Source organism: Lygodium microphyllum, chromosome 14 (assembly GCF_053477565.2).
Source record: "Lygodium microphyllum isolate KBCC chromosome 14, Lygodium_microphyllum_v1.1.10, whole genome shotgun sequence".
Lineage (NCBI taxonomy): Eukaryota > Viridiplantae > Streptophyta > Polypodiopsida > Schizaeales > Lygodiaceae > Lygodium > Lygodium microphyllum.
This window is the reverse complement of record NC_141148.1, coordinates 10,436,148-10,444,368: the sequence shown is the minus strand read 5'-3', so window position 1 is coordinate 10,444,368 and position 8,221 is coordinate 10,436,148.

Here is an 8,221-nt window from a genome sequence, read left to right as displayed (position 1 = left end):
CAATCTACAAAACATTAATCTCTTCAATCTTAACTCCTAACTTGCTAGGGATAATGCTGTGATTATTATTTTTGTCCTATATTTTATCCTTGCTCTTTTCTTTGCACTTGTCTTCATGCATCTTATGACACTATGGCTGAATATGCCATAGTTTCCCACAATGATGACAAGTCAATGAGGACTTACGGCCATAGGACTTACTACAAGATTGTCCATGTGCCTGAGAGCAAGACTGTTGAGAGTCTCTCCCATGGTGGTCATTACTGCTCCTACCATTATTGCCTCTAACTGTCAAAGCATGAGAGGTGCAGGAATCAATTGACATTCTTTTTGTTAACCTCTTCAATCGAGAGTGCATTCTCTACATCGTAACCCATCAGTATAGGTATGTTGGAACACATAGCACTACAAAAGGTATCCCATGATTCAGGTAGTGAAACTAAGAGGAACAAGGGAAGAAGAGTGCCCTTGAATTCAATCCCCTGTGAAGACAAATGATTGATAATGGAATGAAACTAATTTAAGTAAGCATTGGAGTGCCCTCCTTCATGCAAAGGTCCATGAGTTGCTTCAACCAATACATTTGAGAAGTAGGGCTTTGCTTGTCATAGACATTGCGAATATTTTTCCATAATTTCCATATTAACTGTCCATCAGAGACAACATTATAGAACACATGGTTAAAGAGAGATAATATAATGGCAGACTTACATAGCTTATCTAATTCAGCCTATTCCTCTGCATCAATAAGTTTGGGCCTGTCACCCTTATGTTTCAAGGTCCTAACCTACATTTTTTGCACTAAAACTTACCAGATGTGGGCCTTCCAGTAGCTATAGTTGGTGCCATCCAACTTGTCAATATTAAAGATAGCACTATCACTCGAGCCACCAGTCATAATGAAGGAAAAAAGGTGCATAAACTCTCAAAGCAAGTTGGTGTAATTACTGCAAACAGCCCTAAAACCACTGCCGGATCAAGGTGAAAACAAGGGGTAATGACCAAGTAATGAATTGTCCACAAACTCAATGCAAAGAACCGTCAAATGAAGGTAACTGCTTGCATGAATACTGTAGTAAATTGGAATTACACCATGCTGAAGATGAAGTACATCAGTTGAAATCAATGTAAAAGAGGGGCAATCACTGATATAAGACAAATTGCAACAGCTAGGAAATAGCTTCAACTAGTAATGGGTAAAGATTGCAACTAGCACTGGGAACTATCAAAGGATCAGTGTGTCAGACTGAGATACATCCATAGACATAACCATCGTGCATAGAGTTGGCCTCATAGGTAATAGAAGAGACCAACTAAAGGCACAACAAACTGAGCAATGTAACAGAAGCTCAATACATAACCAATCAGGATACATACATCACTGACAACATCGTGACAGAGATAGGTGCCAGGCCAAAAGTAATGTCAAATTAGTCCACTATGCATCAATTGTGTACATAAAGCATGACAAGAGCATGTACATGTCACCAAGTCCCATGCTCTCACTATAAGACTTTCAAGCTCAACTTTGAACCAAATGTTTAATGTAACATCAAAGTGTTAAGTAGTGGCTCCCACTAGAACAAAAGTAGAATGTTAGATGAGCAAACAAAGATCAAAAAATCATGTGGAAGGCATCCATATATCCAAGATCCAAGCAGCATATGTCCAAGAGCATCCGACCCAAGTAACTTGCAAAGCACTTAATTTACTGAAGCATCAAATAGCCATACATAATAGTGAATGACAACCAATGTCAAGATTGAAAGCTCCAATCTCAGCTCAAAAGCAATCCAAAAGTATAACCAAGCATATAAGTTCAATGATATACCCTAGTGTAGCATCCAAAGGGCACGGGAAGCATCAACAAGCAATAAGCATGAAGTTTCTTTGATAAAATAGCATTCAAACTTACTTATTACGGTAGTAAAAAACCTCTCTAAAAGTGAGTAAAAGAGTGCTCAAATTAGTCCCATAGCATTCTAATACATTGGCATAACACTCCCAGATGATCCGACATCAAATAAACATCCCATGAAGCATAAGTGACCTCAAAACAATGAGTGAAGGGCTGTCCAGAATTATGATATAGTAAATTGTCATAAACTATGAGCTAATGGCTAAATCCAAGAGCCCCAACTAATGTCGAAATTCATACCAAAGGTGTTAGGTACAATGCCAAGTGATTGACCAAAAGGTCGGGAGCAATGCCAGGGCTAGAGATGAGGTAGGGTGAAGCAAATGGTCAGGGAAGAGGGGCAACAAACAAGCACAATTCACACTGAATTGTTGGCTGCTCTTACTACCTTTGCTGAGTGGAATGTGGCACTAGGGAAGCTCCAATAGATCCCAGGGAAGTCCTGGAACAAGCCTCAAGTGACAAAAAGAAGTCGAGTAAAGGATAGAGCTCAATGCATATCTTGGGGTGAAGAATCCATGGTTGCCATTGAAACTATGAGTTGAAGCTTTTCTCCATAGATTGAAGCAATGCCATATCGGCTCGAGCTCTCGGGGAAGGTGGCTTTGATATCAATTGAAGGGAGTTAGCCATGAAGTGGAAGCATAAAGCGAAAGCAAGAGCTGTGGTGGAAGAGGAGAGAGAGAGAGAGAGAGAGAGAGAGAGAGAGAGAGATGTGGGAACTCCAACAATCACAATGTGTGACTAGCCTTCCCTTTATTCAAATGTCACTAAAAGAATAAAGAATGAAGTGACAATGATGGGCACCCGCCACCTGTAGTGTACAAGTGTGCATGTATACAAGTATTGTCAGTGTAACTAATATATGAGTGGCTAGGCACATGTGCCTTTACCCCCAACAAGACCCCACCAAAACTCAAGTCATGACCCCCTAGCCCCTGAAATACTAAACCAAACCCACACCCAAACCCTAGCTCCTTCCAAAAATAATAGACCCCTCCTTCCTAAACCTAGTTGTTGTATCCAAAAACCTTAACTACATTGCCCCATCAATTATAACCCCTTCTTCCAAAAATAATAGATCCCTCCTTCTAAAAATAATAGAGTCCTCCTTCTCAAACCTAGCTTTCGTATCCAAAACCTCAACTACCTTGCCCCATCAATTCTAACCTCTTAACCCCTAAATTGCTAACCCCGTGACTTGACCCCCCCACATGAACCCCAACCACCTACAAAATACTTAATGCTCCCCCCCCACCCACCCCGACGGTAAAAAGTTCAAAATCTTAAGCCCACTTAATCTAACCTCCCACCTAAAACTTAACCACCTTCCAAAGACTTAATGCTCACTCCATCCACCCCATTAAAACCTCAAGTCCTAACACTCTACCATTGAAAAAAGTCATAAAACCATATCCTCAAAACATGTTGTAAAAGGGTGTACAATTTTTGCATGCATTTGGTGGTGGTAGAGGCTACACTATTGCAAGCAATAGTTTTGCTTGGCAAGAAAAATCCAAACAATAACTAAAATAATTTAATTAACAATTAATGTAATGATTATTTCAATTATTAAGAATAATTAGCCAAAAATTTCAATGAATAAGAAATAATGACTTATTAATAATGAATATCAATATTTTATTGACATTTAATGAATAATAAGCAATAATTTATTAATAATTAATTTCACATTTCATTATGAATGAATGATAAAATATGTATTTATAAAATAATATTGAAATATAAATTATTACAACATAAATAGATAAGTTCTATTAACGTAATGAATTTTTGTATAATAATAAAATCAATGTCAAGATAAAATATTATATATTATATAATATATATTAATATTTACTATATAAGTAATATATTAGCAATATTTCAATACTAAATTGTGCAATGTCTTATTGTTATTACAAAACCTTATTATATAAAATCATACATAATGCTTTATTATTTATGCATTCGCTTTGTTATTAAATACTATATAAATGTGAACATATCTCTCTCTCTCTCTCTCTCTCTCTCTCTCTCTCTCTCTCTCTCTCTCTCTCTCTCTCTCTTTCTCATATTTATATGCATATGCTTCTCCCCTCTCTCACTTGCATTGCAATGTTTTTTGGTTATGCATTAACACACACACACACCCCCTACTCTCTCATTATGATATTTTCTTCTTATGTATTAATGATATTAATATTATAAATTTCAACTATTATAATTTAATTTATAATTTTCTATATTTCTCATTTCTCATATTTTCTCATTTATATTAGCTTTTTTCTTTATCTAATATTTAAATAATATATGCACAAAAATTTATATATATACTTCCCTTCCTCCCTTCCCCCCCCCCGCCTCTCTCTCATATTTATACATACACTTCCCCTTGGCCTCTCTCTAATATTTATATATACACTTCATCCTAGCCTCCCTCCCCACCCCCCACCCCCCCTCCCACACACACATTTATATGTATTCCCCCTTCCTTTGCATTTTTATTGACACGTGTGCAAATCTAGACATATAATTTAGGCTTGATCCTATTGGCATTGGTCTTCCACTCCTTATATATCAGTGAATGCCACATTCCCATATATTGGGGTTTTATGCATTCAACATTGTATTAGTATACATTGCAAAAGCTTTCAAATTTAGAATTATATTCCTTATATTAATTTCCCATGAAACCTCTTGCCACATAAAACATGCCTTCAAACCCCCGCGTGAAGCATCGAAAGGATACCTGTGCAAAGTGTCAAGAGAATCTAGGCATGGAATGCCTAGTTATGTGTGTACACATGCCATTGCCTAAAAGCTTAAGGAAGAAGGAAAATTGCACCCCCCCCCCCCCCCCCCCCCCTTCGTCCACCCAAAAAAACAATCATTGAAATCCTTTTGTTGTCAACAACTTTTATTTTTATCACACCAATCCTTTCCTACTCAATTCTATAAACAAGAAGTGTCATGTAGGGTTTTCACCACTTAGCAAGAACAATGCCAAAGCAAATAAAAGAACAAATTCTTCCTTTAAAGTTATAGTGGTAAGTTAGAAAGAGACAAAATGTCACAATATGCAAACTCTATGCCATTTATGAATATCACACCACATGCTTTTAAATAGTCCATGAAATAAGAGAAGCCGATCTATTTAGATTCTATGTTGAAAATAAAAAGGATTCCTTTTATTGTCCTAATGAGAAATCAATTTGCTCATGCAATAACTTATGGAACTTTGGGCTTATGCAAACTAGATGGGACTTTGCATGGTCTTATTTTTTCAAGAGCTTCCCTTCTTTTGTGGTTTTAAGGTATCTTTTAGAACTGTATCTTTTGTGGTTTTAAGGTATCTTTTAGAACTGTATATGTTGTCTGCTCTTAGTCCATGAAAGTAAGAAATTCATAAAGCCTCAAGAGTCTATCATAGACTCACCAAGTCTCACATTTTTCATGTAATCCACCACCGAAAGAGAGTTTGATGGCTTGACAATTTATACTAGGTAGCTGGCGTGTGGCTAGCACTGACCAGACTCACTATTCATGCTTTGTGTGGTTGGGTTTGCTATGCCTCACTCACTTTGCATTTTTGTGATATAAGGGAAGGAGTCATGCTATCACAGGGTTGCTTCCCTTGTCTCACAAAATGGGATTTACAAACACTCATCAAGAGTCACATGTGCACATAGTATGCATAGGTATAAGTTTGTTTATGCAAATGTGATGGATTACATAAAATGTTGTGTGCTTGTGTCATAGTATGGATATTTCATTAGTCATATGTCTTGTACATGGTAGGTGTGGGTATACATTTGTTTATGTGTGATGGATTGCACAAAAGTTATGCATGTGTCGTAATATAGATGTTTCATCAAGCATATGCCTTGTACTAAACATTGAAGTAACTTTATAAGAGATATCACATAGATCCATGTCACCACATGAACAACCTCAATGGAAGGATCAAGCAAGGACTTGGTTTGGCTTCTTTTTGGTGATCAAGTAGCCCCTAAGCTACATTGTTGAGTCTTGAAGATTCAGTGTAGTTTGTAAACTAGGTGTATACATTCTCCATAAATACACATAATCATATGGGTTTCAAATGGAAGGATCAAGAAAGGACTTGGTTTGGTTTCTTTTTCATGGTCAAGTTGCCTCTAAACTACATTGTTGAGTCTTAAAGAATTAGTGGAGTTTGCTAAATTGGGTGTATACTTCTCCATAAATACACATAATCGTATGGGTTTCAAAGGAATGCATGTGGGGAATATAATTGCAAGGTGGATGTCTAGTTGGGAGTACATTAAACATATTCAATAGGTTTATATGTGGTTTTCAAGATGGTCACAATATGATTGTTTTGTGAACTTGCAACATGAGTTTTTTCAACTCTAGAGCTCATGAGAAGTAGTGAAATACATTGAGCTTATTTGTAAGAAAGGCCCAATGCTTGGTTCTCTCTCTCTCTCTCTCTCTCTCTCTCTCTCTCTCTCTCTCTCTCTCTCTCTCTCTCTCTCTCTCTCTCTCTCTCTCTCTCTCTCTCTCTCTCTCTCTCTCTCTCTCTCTCTCTCATGCATATATACATGCACACACATGGATGGTGCATCAAACATCACATTCATAAAAATGGGTGCCATTGAGATGTAGGTGGTATAGGAATAGAGATTTTTGCAAAAGGTTTATAATGAAAGTAATAGCCCTTTAGAATATAATTTGTTCTACATATGTGTGTGTGTGCATGTATGTTTTTCTATGTGTTCATATGCGACACAGAGAGAGAGAGAGAGAGAGAGAGAGAGAGAGAGAGAGAGAGAGAGAGAGTTCTCAAGTAGTAGTGTGGTGTTGATTGCCATGTGACAATAGTTAATGCAAACGAGAACATCAGGGTGGCAAGCAAACATGGAGAAAAAGTAGCAATGGCGATGTTTGGTGCCATGTGACAACAATTAATGTGAAAGAAAAAATTAGAATGGCAAGAATTAGTGCATGGGCTAGGAGAAATGAGAGATAGAGGAGTGCCATAGTACCTTAGAACATAAAAGCATATTGTGAAAACGAAGGAGATGTTAAGGGGCACATGGGAGAGCTAAAAAATGAGATAGAGTCCAAGATTCCAAAAGTGCTTCTAGAACTCATCAAAAGGATGGGGAAATTTTCAAAATTAATTAAAAATGTATGATATTCACATACAACAATCAATCACACTATATATCTATCCATGCTAGTTATGTTGTGCCAAGCCTCCTCTATCACATCACTATCTTATAACATGCATTATCACTTCAACATTTATCATAAAGATTAAAGACACACACAAATTCATGTAGAGATAATATATATGGATACACACTCACACACATGTGCATGCATGTGTGACTTTATGCGGATGCATGGAGAGAGAGAGAGAGAGAGAGAGAGAGAGAGAGAGAGAGAGAGAGAGAGAGAGAGAGAGAGAGAGAGAGAGAGAGAGAGAGAGAGAGAGAGAGAGAGAGAGAGAGAGAGAGAGAGAGAGAGAGAGCATCAAGTGGAAAAATGATTGTACTACTTGGGATGTCATCATACCTTCACAGTCCCTGTCCAATTAATCTCTACAAAGAAACATCACATACAAATGATTTAAAATTTTCTCACCCTAATAAAAGTTAATTTCTAGGAATTATCATCATTGGATGTTAATAAACATTTATGATTGCACATGGTACATACTTTATGAATTAGAATATGAGATCCCTTAATTTGTAATGCAAGCCCAATAAAGTTAAATACATTTTATGTGGAAAACATGTGAGCTTGTGCAAGCGCACACACACACACACACACACACACACACACACACACACACACACACACACACACACACACACACACACACACACACACACACACACACACACACACACACACACACACACACACACACACACACACACACACTCATGTGCTTCAAATTAATGCACAGAAAACTCACATCATTGTTTAGACTTAAATGAACATGCAAAATGTGTACTTAGATAACATATACAACTGATATATCAACATTCACCATCTTAAGAAGGAGTTCTTGATTTTGCTAAGAAATATATACTCTCTCTCTCTCTCTCTCTCTCTCTCTCTCTCTCTCTCTCTCTCTCTCTCTCTCTCTCTCTCTCTCTAAGCTACTCCACATAGACCCATAAACATGCAAAGATGCCATGTTGCACTATATCATACTTGTGTTGTTCATACTTCTATTGAGAAGAAAGAAGTCCCAAGGGGATTTGAACCCCATGAATATCCAAAGGATGTGTCCATAAGTAGACT